Consider the following 14,020-nt stretch of genomic DNA (forward strand, 5'->3'; position numbering starts at 1 on the left):
GGGAATACCTCTCTTCTCCCCTTTCAGTTCTCTTATGCAGAAAATCATTCAATGGACTGAAAGTGTGGTCAGGTTATATCCAAACATTACAGACCAGCAGTTGGGGCATTAACCTTGGAGGGCAGAGTCACTCGTTCTGGTTCCTTCTTTGAGTACTTTTTTAGAAATTAAATGAAACATTCCTAGAACATAAACCACAAACTAGTACTCTACTTCTAGAACAGTGCCTGAATCAGTGAACTTTAGAGCCATGCTCATGCTTGCCATCACTTTCTGGTTCCACACAGGCACACAAAAAAGCGTATCTGTGTTTCCATAACTGGAAAACAATTAAATGGTGTAAGATGAACAGGTTAAATCTCTATTTATATAATGCATGTGCTTTTTCATTAAGGCAGTTTAAATTCTTCTCAGCAATAGCTACATTGCTTGTCTTCTACGGAGACAGGTTTAAGCTGGAAATACTTTTGTGATATCAAAACACCTTTTCTTTGTATGACTTCATTTTGCAGACAAAGAAGTTTTTTATTGAAGGTTGATAATTTCTGAAAGCACTTATTTTGAAAGTAATTTATTTTTAATGCCAGCTTCTCAGATTCAGCAGGTCAGGATTTAGATAACAACCCTCTTTAATTGTCTTGCATGGGATTTGTGTGTTTTGAGGACTGGTACTCATTCACAGACACAGCCTTTAAGGGCACTTGGAGCTGCTGTAATTTTTGGTCAAAGTTGCAGACTTGGTAGACCCCTTCAACTAGAGAAATGTAGCTTTTTAACGTCAATCTAAGAAGCGGTCACACATTTTGAACAGAATATCTGATATCACTATTTGCTTAAATGAAGACATTTTTATCCAAAGAAGGTTGCTTGATAAACTTTTTTGCAACCATTGAAAAACAGAACCATTTGGTGGAATGTGTTCCATAGTCTTTGGAGGCAAAAAGTTGATGAAGGTATCTGCAAAAGTAGGAGGACAGTCTCTTAAATAAGCTTTTACATTTTGTCCGGACATTCCTGGAGTTTTTAACTCTCGTTTTCTCCATTAATATTTTATCCTGATAATGTGTGTTAATTTGGTTTGTCTTGAGGCTAAAGTTGAATTACTATAGCCTGGGAAAACCCCTCTAGAAATAATTTAGAAATCTTTACAAAATCAAACTAATTGCAGGATGATAAAATAATTAAGCTCCTCAACATTTATTCACTTAGAATAATCCCAGATAATAAAGTATAGTAAAATGAGTAATTTTGCTAGAATAATTTTCTTTTGCTGAGCATAAAAATATGAATGTCACTGCTTACTATTTGAGTATCTCTAATGTAATAATGTAGATCACTGTAAATGAGCTTTGTTTTGAAAATTCACTGATTTACAGGCAGCATTTGTAGTCAGAATTTCTGCAAAGAGCAGAGATCTCTAAGATAAGCAGTCTGTTGCCTGTGAAAAATATGTTCAAGCTACATATGGCTTACTGTAGGTGTGTATGGTATCTGTAGGCCATAGAGTGATTCACAATTTATACATGAGTACTAGTCATAATAACGAAGCACAAAAGGAAAACAAATTCTTCAGTTGCAGCCTTTTCGTATTAACTTTGATTGGTACTATTAACAAATTATTCAGTCTAGCAGTACATATGAAAATAGAGGGGGGATTTAGAAGTACACATGCTCAGACGGACTATGATTGCTTAAGGAATTAGACTTCATCTGAGTTTCCCAAGCATGAAGGAGATGAAGTACTGTCCAAACGACTCTCTCAAGTGCAGCATTTCCTGGTCAAACACACTACAACTGAAGAGTGGATGACAGCCTCCCTGAAAGGGATTAGAATAACACTCCTCTACACTATCAAAGCAAAAGAGAAACCAACTGCAGCTCCCTGGCTGTGGATTCCTATGCAGCATGCAGGAGACCTCTAGCAAGTGAACAGCCATTTCCGTGTAGTCCTGGTCAAACTGTATTTTTTTGGCAATTCTTCTTTCACAGCAAGTGCTCCTACTTGTTCATGCCAAAGGCTCCTCTGATTCTGTAAGTGAAGCGTGCTGAGGTAATGCCTCGTAGGAGTTGTATTTTACTTTCCTTACATCTCAGGGTTTTTTGTGGCCCACGTAGCTGACAAATGCTTAGACAAACATTACCAGATGTGTCTTGCTTCCTTCACCATGTGCAGAGAAATATAACATTCATAAAGACTTGGCACACCCAGAATGAGATCAGAAGGCACCCAGCTGCATTACTCAGGAGGTACCACAGCAACATTTCTGAATCCAAATGTTTGAACAAGCAGGAGTAATCTTAGGGAATCATGGGGAAGAGCTCTTTTTCCTTCCGGTCAGGCTTAGAACATACGTATTCTCCTTGCACTTAGATTATGGAGCAGAGCTTGTCTGTGCTGATGTGGTTGACAGGTGACAGTGAGGCTGCTGGTTTGCACTAGCCTAATCTGGAGCTGTGTTAGCCAGAAAGGAAGGTACAGTTTGCTCTGTCCTCTGCTGTGTCTTCTGAGAGTGCTGTTGGAGTGTTTGGCCTGGGTGTCAAATAAGCTGCTTGGAAAAGAGTATAAAAGGGAAATCTTTGCATTTGTGGACTGTTGTAAATCTTGTGATTTTTTTTTTTTAATGTGCAATTTAGGTATATTCTCTACTTTTTCCTCATGGAATAAGCAGTAAGTGTGACGTTAGTTACTCTTACCTTTGTAACTTTCTCCCATGAACCGTTCTCTCTATTTTTGCCTGTCATTTCCAGAAGTACAATTATTTTTTAACTGACTGGGATTTTTTCCAATTGTATTTCTTTACATGGTCTATCTTGGCTTTGCAGCGTAGCCCTAACATATTAAACAAATGTATGCTCTGAGAACTGACTGCCTGACACAACCAACATTTTTCTACATCATACATGGATCTAAGAGAGAGACAATCACGTAAATTCCTGTCACTGCCTCACCAGCTACTCACCATTTTTACTTCCCAAAGCAGTGGTTAGTAAGGTTGACTGAACAGAGCAGGACAGAACTAGCATTTGGTATGTCTCAAATTTTCCAAAGTTTTAATATACACTGTAAAAAATGATGAGTTGGAAACAAAAGGGCTCCTCAACTTTCAAAATCAAAGCTGCAGCATGTTACATACTTACAGTCTCAATAGTATACGTTCATCAGGTAGAAGCCAGAAATGTGCTATGCACTGAAAAACCATGATTTATCCACCTTAAGCACATTGCAGCAGATTCAGATTGTGCCTGGAAGTGTTTTTCCATCAAAAGAGCCAGGATGATTTTAAAAAAACCCACAACCTGATCCTCTTCTGAAAGCTGTCAGCATCAGAATAGCAATAGTTGGGCTCTTTCCATCTGTACTTTTTGTTGCTGGATTAATTTTAGATATGCCGCATATGGATTATGCACAAAACGTTGCTTTCCTGTTTTTGTTGTTGCTGCAATTAGCTCCACAGTAAGCAACTCTTCTGGGGATTTCAGGGTCCAGCATGCCAGCCTGCTCTGGAAACAGGAAAGTAAGACACATATTGAAACCTAAAAAGTAGTTATATATGCGTTGAAAAAAAAGTATCAGTGGCTCTAAAGCTACCTGTGGCAGTGAATAGGAGAGAGAGAGCCACCAGCACAGATTCCACCAGCTGTGTGCTTTATCTGGAGCTGGTCATGGTTTGTGATGTGCTGGGCATACCTTCCTTCAGCTGGGGAGCCCTTGAAATTATCACACACTGGAACTCAAATTAATTAAGATGCAAATAGCATATCTAGTTTAATTTTTTATATTTTTACCCCTCAGATATTTTCTAGTGACATCATAGAAATAGGAACTGACAGTTATATGACAAAAATATATCCATTGGTAACTGTCACCAGGTTTTTCTATGTAGATTTCCTCTATTTTACAGCTGCTGGTTGTTTAAATGGTAATGCTGGATCTATTGCCATTTACATTAGTCAGTAATTCCTGAAAATTCAGCTAACACAGGGAAATAGGACTTTTGTTTTGTTTTAATTGAAAAAGAAAAATCCTGCTTCTGAAAAAAAAGTACCCTTTGGTGATAATATTCACATAAAGTAATGTAAATAAAGCCAAAGAACAAAATGTAGCCTTTTTAAACTTGGAACTGTTTCTAGCATTGTACCATTCTTGTAAAATCTGTACCAAAATAAATACTACTTAATTAAAGCACTTAATTAAAATTTTTAAGCATGGACCTTTTTATTTTTAAAGTAAGGTTTTATTGAATATAACATGAATAAACAGTTTAAAATGGTTGTTTAATTAGTGGACTAACATTAGTGTTAAAAATCTCTTTGAGTTGAAGCTGCAGATTGAGATTCTTCTAAAGTCTTCTAATGTCAGTGTGCTGTGTGAATCTCTTAGGCACTACTAAGGGTTTTGTACTATTCCCATGTTTTGGAACTCAAAAATAGAGGAAGGCACACATAATGGACTTTGTCCTTGAAAAATTATGGTATCTTTTGCTCCAGCTGATGGCACTCAAAGGGAATGGATTTAGGGTCGAGTTTCTTCTTCCCCTTTTTTACTCCAAGATGGAATAAATGAGGGCTTATTTCAGCATGACTTTATAAAAGTTTAAATTATATTTTCTGTGTGTGCCACAGCAGAACTCCAGCCAAACAACTAGAATGGAGAGCAGACCCACGAATGAAGTTATCACTGACTGTTCCTGGTGGAAGAGGGACGTGGGTGTTTGACTTTCAACTTGGGGACAGACTGTATACGATGAAGGTGCATTAGCTGCACTTTGGGAGGAGCATACTGGAGGCATTTCATCAGCAACAGGTAACACTTTATAAAGTCGAGAGCGGGAGGAGTGAGAATGAATGCCATGTAAAAATGTTTGCTCTAGAGTTGTGTGAGATGGTGTGAGCTGATTTAACCATTCATCCTTCTGACAGAAGGGAGGCTCTAGACCTTGCTGGATCCTGCACTGAAATAGTTCAAAGGCTGACCCAGTTGTGAGCCATCACCTTCCCTTGGACAGCTACACACAGATGCAGGTTCTTCCTTTGGACCAGAGCAGGTCTCAGCCAACTCTTGCTACCACTTGCAGCACCAAAAAGTAATGGAGAGTGACCACAGTGCAGGATGGGCTCTGGCCAAGATAGATGAGAGAGAGGAGGGAAACCTCCAACTCAGACAGGAATGAGCTCTTGGATCAGCTAAGCCATTTCTTGTAACTTCTAAGGTTCACTGAGTGTCTTAAAATAGAGAAACGGTAAAATCACTTTTAGATGAGAGATTTCTGTACAGAGTTTGAGGGGTGGTTGATTGAATGGGTACTGCTGCTACAGAAGGACCAAATGAAGAGGGATAATTTGTTAACTGCCTTTATTTTTGCACTGAACAATGCAAATTTTCCTACTAAGAGAATCTTATGGGAAGACAATGGAGAGAAACATAAAGGCTTGTAAGATAATGTATTTATCTTTAATTGATAACCTGTGACTACAGAACTTTCTTATTTCTCCCCCATTGAATTAGCTATATACATTTTTGGGTCCTATTCTGGGCTCCTGTATCTGTTGAGCATCACATCCATTGCAGACACACTTGTTTTTTCTACTTATCCTTGTCAGCATTCTGTGCTGCCAGTGAATATTGGCATTTCAGCATAGCACAGAAGAATCAAAAGCAAGAATTAAGTTTTAGCAAAATGGATAAAATGCTTATTCTATGCAACTTTTTCTCTGCATCTAATTTTTTTATTTCAAATCTAAATTCTAACTACACATGGTAAATAGGGATTTAAAGCCTGCTTTGCAGGGTAACTATACACTGAGCTGAATAACAATGAGGAGATAAACATTAAAGTGGTCTTTCTTTAGTGCTTCCTATTAATGAATGCTAATGTGTCTCTTCAGACACTGTAGCTTTACAGTTGCATTTATATGCCTTTTTGGGGCAAAGTACACATCAGAGTAATAGCTATATGTTAAGTGACAAGTCAAATAGTAATATATATTTACAATTCTTTTAAAGAAAATTTTGTCTTATGCAAATTGTAAACTAAGGCTTGTGTCCTCATAATGAACCCTCCCCTACTGCCTGATTGCAACACAGAATGCAGCTTTTCCTATTGTGTTCCCTGGACACTTCATTAAGTGTGAGGGCTGTTTGTGTAAGGCTGTTGCAAAATTTAGGCCCTACAGATTTCAGCTCATGCAGAATGATATGAATGCATGAACAACTTGGTACCACTCCTACAAATATTGGGAGCAGGCAAATGTCTGTCTAGAAATCTTCATTATTCATATTTGCAACATAAAATGTGTTTGTAGTAGAGTACTGAATATACCTGCTATACTGCAGTGCAAGTGTTGTTACTTTATAGATTGTGTTCTTCATAACAAGAATCCTGTATAATAGCTTATTTCCCTATAAATACTAATTACCAATTGGTCACATGAGAAATATTAGTGTATGTTGGGAAACACCCACAGTTTCCTGGATATGTCAGATTTTATCAATAGGATTAAACTAGAGTGGGTTAAACATTAATGCCCAGAGGGACAGATTGAGAAAGTATGTTGATTATGTGAGAGCATGCCCTCAGCTGTCTACTTAGTAGTGAAGTCTCTGACTTATGGAAGACAGAAACTGCTATCATGTGTAACTAGACTCATTCAGATGGAAAATCAGAAGTACAAATTGATGAAAAGTGAGCTAATTAAGATTGATAGCTTTGTTCTTCCTCCAGTTATTTTGTTCTATTACACTAAAAGTGTTTTCCTACCTACTTGCTGATGCCCTACTCTCCTCCTTAGGATGAAACCTGAGTTGTTCTGTGACATTGTTGCTCCAATTTAAAGGTCACCACCTCACCCACTGCTTTGGGGCACCATGATTAGTGGTTTAGCCCTAGATTTTTGATGTTTAAAGGCGCATCGAGGCTATTTCTTCATAAGTGGACACATAGTCCCTGGAGAAAGGAAATAAGTTCTTTTCCTCCTAGCATTTTCCAGAGTTGTGCTCTAAGCTGCTCCTTGCATTCCCACAGGATATCAATATAACAACTCCATTTTCTTCTTATATAGTAAATGACAGGGTTTTATCTCTACCATGTGTGTAGGTGAGCTAAGTATAAGAAACTGTCAAGGATGTTTTTGAGGGAACTCTTCTCAGGCAGAAAAAAAACATCCTGAGAAAAATCATAAAGTTTCTCTTATGAGAGAAGCTCAGGGGTGAAGCAGAAGGGTGGACAATAAAGAACCAGGATGCTGGCACAGTGATGCTAGAGATGATCATCACAATGGGATACTCAATTTTGACTTGGAAGGGCTAAATGATACAAGGACTTAATGGACAATGAGAAGTCTTGCAAGAACAAAAGAGCAACCAGGATTAAATGGTGAAGCATAGATGATCTACACAAATTTCCGTGGCATTGTATTGAATAGAGATAAAAAAAGTTGCTAGACTCAAGGTTTAAAAAGGGTGAGTTTAAATATAATATGTTGAGATGTTGGAGATGCACACGGAACAACAGAAAGGATGATGCAGTCTTTTGGAATACTAGGTAAAGAAAACAAGTAAAGTCTGGAAAAATCTCAATCTGGGCAGATCGAGAGGGCTTGTTGAAATTATTAATAATTATAAAATTTCAGGACTATTATAAAATAGTGAGATTTTTCTTCATCTGAACTGCTGCAGTTGGGTTGCAAAATGCCTAGAATAATTTTTTGTCTAAATCAGCACTCTTGACATATGTGAATTTATTTATTTCAAATATCCAAAGGTCATTTATATAAACTAATCACCCACCAGTGAAATATCACTGAGACGTCTGTGAGAAGAGCAGACTGTACTTGTAGTTTACAAAATCAAACAAAAAAGCAGTTTATCCAAAATACTTTTTCTTAGGCTATTTCATTTCAGCGCATTCAAGCTGCCTTCAAATATATATAATTTTGAAATGTTTTTAGGAATATGTTGATAGTAATACACCAGCTTGTCACCTTGGTTAGAAACATTTCTGTACAGAAAAGCTTTCCTAGGAGAAATGCAAAAATCAGATTCCCAGTCATGATTATCTCATCCTGACAGCTAGCACTGTCACAGCCGAGTAAGTTATATCACTTCATGGTCATTCCTGCCTAAATAGCTAAATGAAAAATTGGCTTCTTCGTTTTTATGGCTTTCTTTACATCTTCCTGTTTCTCTATTCATTCTCAAATTATTGCAAAATATTTAAGACTATGACTTTTATTATAATTGTGCTGCTAGAATACATGTATATGAGTAAGTTCTTGTTTTTAATATTGAGTTTTATTTAAATTAATTTTTAAAATAATTTAACTCGTAGATAAATAATATGGAAGAATGTTACCCTGCCAGTTAAATGAAAAACATGAATAATTTAACATGTTAAATATATTATAAAGTGAACAGATACACACAAAAAGATAATGGAGAAATTAAAAAAAATATGAAAAAACCCAATAAAAATAAAACAAGAACACAAAAAAAAAGCTAACTTTCTTTTTTCAAGGTTGCTTCCTAAAAATCCATTGGCCTAGGATCAAAGGTCAAAGTGTTTTACTAAACTGGAGGTCGTCCTCTTTCCCCATCTCACATTGATGCCTCTGTATAGACACTCAAGATATCAGAAGTTATTATTGGCTCACAAATAGCTGCTGAGTTGGTTTTTTTCTGTGTTAATGCAGAGAGAACCCCACGCTTACAGTCTCAAACGGATGTTTTTCTATTTATTTATGGCTTTGAAACAGGATCCTCAAAGAAAATACCAAACAAACAAAAGTTGTCTTAGATACAACCATACTAAATCCTTTCTTTTTCCTCATTTTAGCCTAATGGGGCTTAGTTTTATCTGACCATTTGAGCTCCACTTGCTCTTATTGATTTTAATGAGACTGATATGTGATTAAATGCATTCTTACATGCTTTGCTGACTAATAAGGGAATTAATTATATGCTTAAATAGTTTACTGAAGCAGAACAATGTTCTTTCCTTGCCTTTTAAATATGGAAATATGTAAATATAATAATCTCTATAGATAAAGATGCATGTATATAAATACAGTCATGCACGCTCCTGCTCAGATGGCTAGCCTTCAGAGCAATAAACACACTCAGAAATTTCCCAGAGCCAAGTTGTTTTAGGACAGGAGTTGTACCTCACCAGATCTTTGCAGCATGGACTGTTTCACTATTAAAAAGTGGTCCATGCCAGACTCTCTAGGGAGGACAATTTCGTAAGTCTTCTTCCCTCAGTCAAGCCTAACAGCAACATTGGATAAAAATTCAAATACAGTAAGTTCTGTTGTTGGCTAGATTTTATGTGAGGAGGAAGGGATTATAATAATGGTGTCAAACTTTACCACGTATGACAGGGTTATCAGGTATTATCTTCTAGTAGGTTTATTTGAGGTCTGATAGCTAAAAGTGTACAATATTCCTGAGAAAATGTAGGAGAGCTCACTGGCAAACCTGCTGTTTCCATTTTAGAAACTGCTGCAGCTGTGCTTTAGTTCTTTTCTCACCTCTAAGTCTCCATGTTCTTGGTATTCTGCATCAATCTTCATACATCATGAATTTTGCCATTCTGGTTTCACCGTATCCTTCTATTTTTCAGCCATGTTGCTCTTATAGTGTCTGGTCTCTTTTCAGGTCAGCCTACACTTGTTTCTTTGCTTCCATCATGAGTTATACCTTTCTGTGCACCCTCTTTAATTTCAAGTCTCGCTTACTTTATCCCATTGATTGATTATATACAGTACTTAGAGTACAAGCAGTAGCATACATATGATATGCCATCTGTAAGGCCCTGTAGCATTCATACTCAAGAATTTATTATACTTTGTAGTCTATAACATTATCTGAATGAAGGAGATGAATTTGATATTTGGCTTATGCCACATTTTCTTGTTCCATTTTACTCCAGGTGTTTCCTATTTTTCAAGAGTCCTTCAGCGTTAAGGAATCAGATCACATTTGTGTGAAGGCAGCTCTCCATGTATTTGTATCCCCCAGCAGGCACCTGCAATAACTTGATAGAAAGATGAAAACTCTGCTCAGCCTCTCTGAGAAGGAGGCTGAAGCTGTCCAGGAGGAGTACTGGGTTTTGCTACTCTGGCAGGTAAGCACACTGATGTTGATTTATCCTGCTACTATTACGTGCCTTGTCCTGCAGGAGTGTCATGTTTGAGTTTTAATTGCTCCGCATTGTGCACTGAGAGCATCTTCACAATGAACTCATTCGGTTTCACTCAGACTATCAGAGAAGTGTTTTTACAAACTGCTTGGTGAATTTATTGTTTGCAAGCTCTATCTTTGCCTGCTTTTCTTGGTCTTACCCCTTTCTGCACATAAGGCTAGTCAGGAGGCATTGGACTTGAGCTGATGGGGAAGTCTGAACCTGGAATTATCAGTACAGAAAGATCAATAATGCACTAATCTGAAGCACCAACAGCCAAAGACACAGCAAGTTCAATAATAGTGAAGATGAATGAGAGATTTGGTTTGTAATACTGGGCTAGAAAAACATTAAATGTCATAAGTTTTGATGCAAAAGAGCTCTTTATGAATGAAGAATGAAGAAAAAAATTCTTGCTTGGAGATGCAAGGGGGTTGATAATTAACCTCTCGATGCTAAATTTTCTATGGTGACTCAAAACTGAAGTATCAGTTATTAATATTGCTTCCTACACGTTCGGTAACAAATAATTACCCTTTATTGAAAAATAGCTTCATAATGTGGTACAAAGCACAGAGGAGTTAAGAAAACAGCAGATGCATGTGTTAACAAACAAACCCTTACAAAAGTTGTTTTTCCAGAATGCTATTCATTCCCAAAGGGAATAATTAAGTAGCTTGTAGCAAATTCAATTTTGTGTCATCCTTCAAAGTAACTTACGCTGTTATTACACACCTACATTGAATATCCTGCTTTATTGCTGACCTAAGTTAGAAAGCTTAAGCATAAGGCCACAGGGCACTTCTTCAGTTCCAGTAGTGCAGAAACCTCTGGACCAGAGCCTTATCAATCTACATGGCCCTGTATTTTACTTTCAATAATAGTGAAGAGTACTGAGACAGGTTTGGATTTATCTCTGAATTTTTAGAGTTCTACTTATAAATGTACAAATTCTGTATTTTCCCTGCTATTATAAATGTGGGTTTTGCCCACAGGGGATGTTTCATGTAGACTGAGTTTAGATTTAACATAGCCCTCATTCACAAATTTCTGCTTCCTTTTCAGTATACAACATGACTGTTAAATAGATAACATCAATGAAGGATTCATTTGTGGAGGTTATATGGCAAAAAAATCTAGGGTAATCAACATATCAGCCTCAACGGCCTGTGAAAAACTTATTTAGGGTATAACAGTATCAGGACAATGCCTAAAACAAAAAAAATTATGTTGGAGTGAATCCTTTATCTGAAACCTTCCTTGTTAGGTAAGAACATACCTTTAAGGTTCAAGAAATCACAATTTTGTCAGTGAGAGCCTATGGTATACATTTACCACCACTTTGCCTTACCAAGTGTCATACTATTGAGTTAGCTGAAGTATCAAAATACAGATCTGATACCACAGTGTTTTTAACTGCCAGGTCATCTTTTGGTAACCATGATCTCAGATAAGATGCCCTGTTTTGAATGTTCTCGGTTTAATTCACTCTAAAACCAGGAAAGCTTCTTTTCTTTTTTGAATCTGTAATGTGTAATTATTTGTTACCAGTCACTTCTGAAATACTGAGGAACAGAGGGACCAGGAAACTATTTATTCAGCTCATTAAAATACAGGTCCTGTTACCATAGGTTAATAAATCACTTAGTTTTAGAAGTGTAGAACACATCCTTTCTCCTTTGTGTTACATAGCAAATCAATTATAAAGTGATATTTTTCTTCAAATCCATTAAACTTCAATTTCCATTCTAAAAACAGTTTGACGTATAACACTGGTTAAAGCATCTTTAATCTGTAGCCCAGATCTCTTAATATTTAATAAGAAATATCATTCACCTGTTACAAAACTTAAATTTTAAGATTCTGAGTACGTGTGCATTAAACTATATAATTTCTTGAACATTCACATCATGTCCTTTTCATCAACAAAGGCAGGTATCAAGTTTAAAGTACATTTATCTGCAAATCTGTACATGTTAATAATTGATAGTTATTGAAAACTACTCCTTTTGAAATACAGCAGAAAGTATAAATTTAAAGACTAAAACTGGTCTTTTAACTCAAGACTTTTTCCTTGCTGGTTTAAATCTGAAGTTAAAAGGCGATTTAAGAATTTCAGTTTACCACTATTGCACAACCACTCAAAATTGGTCTAACTGCTGATTTTTAGAATCATTTTAAAGAGAAAGTGAACTTCTGAAAGTATAAAATTTTTTTGTGCTGAATCATCATCACAGAAGACTAAAAGGAGTTAAGGAAGATAAACTTTTCTGTCCTTTGTGACCTTTTTAGTAAGCGTAAACTAAAACTTATTAATGGCTGCTAACATGGTGTACACGATACAGGGATGCAGAGAGATGCACCCAGACTCAATTACACAACCTATAGTATGTTTTTGTCAATCACAGGCCCATCATCTCGAGCTAGTTGTGTCTGGGAAAAAAATCCATAATAAAAAAAAAATCCGTAATTAAAATAAAAGTGTGCTCTGATTGCCTCTTCCTATAAGGAAAAAATTAATCCTCTGTCTTCCAATAAACAACAACTGCAACAAGTTTTCTTCATGGGTCCTTGTGGATTTAAATTAGTCAGCCAGCAGACGTATTTGCATGGCACCAGCAAAAGGCAGAGCTGCTTGTTTCCACTATAATCCACAAATGGTCAGTGTTTCCCAGTTTCTTTCAAAGCCTTTGCTAGCCAAGAATAAAAATTCCATACTAAAAATTAAAAAAGGTTGAAATATATCTGTCAAATGTCAGCTGGAGGACAGAGATACCCATATGAGTTTGTATCCCAAGTAATCTCAGGACCATTTTCTCAAATAAAGGCTTAATCTTTCTCTGTGTTTTATCAGAACTAGTCAGTCTTTTCTACTACTTCATTCCCTAAATCACAGTTTAGGCTCTACAGGCTGTAACATGAAGATAAGAGTTTGAAGTCTAAATGGAAAAAGGTTTATCTATGTGAGCTGCAGTTTATGGAACTATACCAGATAAAGAGAAATATATTTTTGGAGCTCATTCAGGTTATTTATCTTCTAGGTATGTGTTTTGCTATCTGCTGTGCTGCTTAACCAGCTAATTAGGTAGGCCAATTTGAGGAAATGGAGAAAATTCAATCTATTTATAGCCCCTTCTAGGTGATAATTTAACAAATAATATTTTTTCACCCTGTCGATTATCTGGGACAGTTCTAAAGGGAGAATTTTAAAGACTATAGTGTTCCTTTGTGACAACAGAACAATTTTGAACAACTATTTAAAGCTTGCTTTGATATGAAGTCTTTTATGCTTAGTCTGAAGATCTTGCACTCAGATTAGTCACATTGGAGCAGAAGAATAAGAGACCCCACATTATAAAAGTTATCTTAAGTTCTCAGGTTTTCAATGTTGTATTTTGATATTTTTTAAGCTGTTACATAGGCTTTCCCTGCCAAATCCAAGCTTATACTATGTAAAATTTTAGTGTGTTATATGCAACAGGTACTTTTTTAGCTTCAGTTATGCTCTGTGAAAGTACTTCTGCCATCTAAACTTTTGTGGATAGCCAGGAATCAGGGATAAATTCACTAGAATGAATCCAAATAAAGGAGCTTGCCCAGTTTCTGTTATTATTTCCAACTACTAAGTGTAAGGACGCCAAATATTCTTAATAAGGCCTCACTGAAGCAGTTAATATCACATCAGTATTAGTGTAATGGCTGAAGAAGTGCCTCTGGTCTGAAACCCTCCCTGTAAGTTATATTTTTTGGGTTGTGCTTAATGTATATTCATAACACCTGCACAGCTTTTCATTAATAGGCAAAATATCAGTGCTTTCTTATTGAAGTCTTGTGAAGTTTCA

This window comes from Pseudopipra pipra, chromosome 8 (genome assembly GCF_036250125.1).
Source record: "Pseudopipra pipra isolate bDixPip1 chromosome 8, bDixPip1.hap1, whole genome shotgun sequence".
NCBI lineage: Eukaryota > Metazoa > Chordata > Aves > Passeriformes > Pipridae > Pseudopipra > Pseudopipra pipra.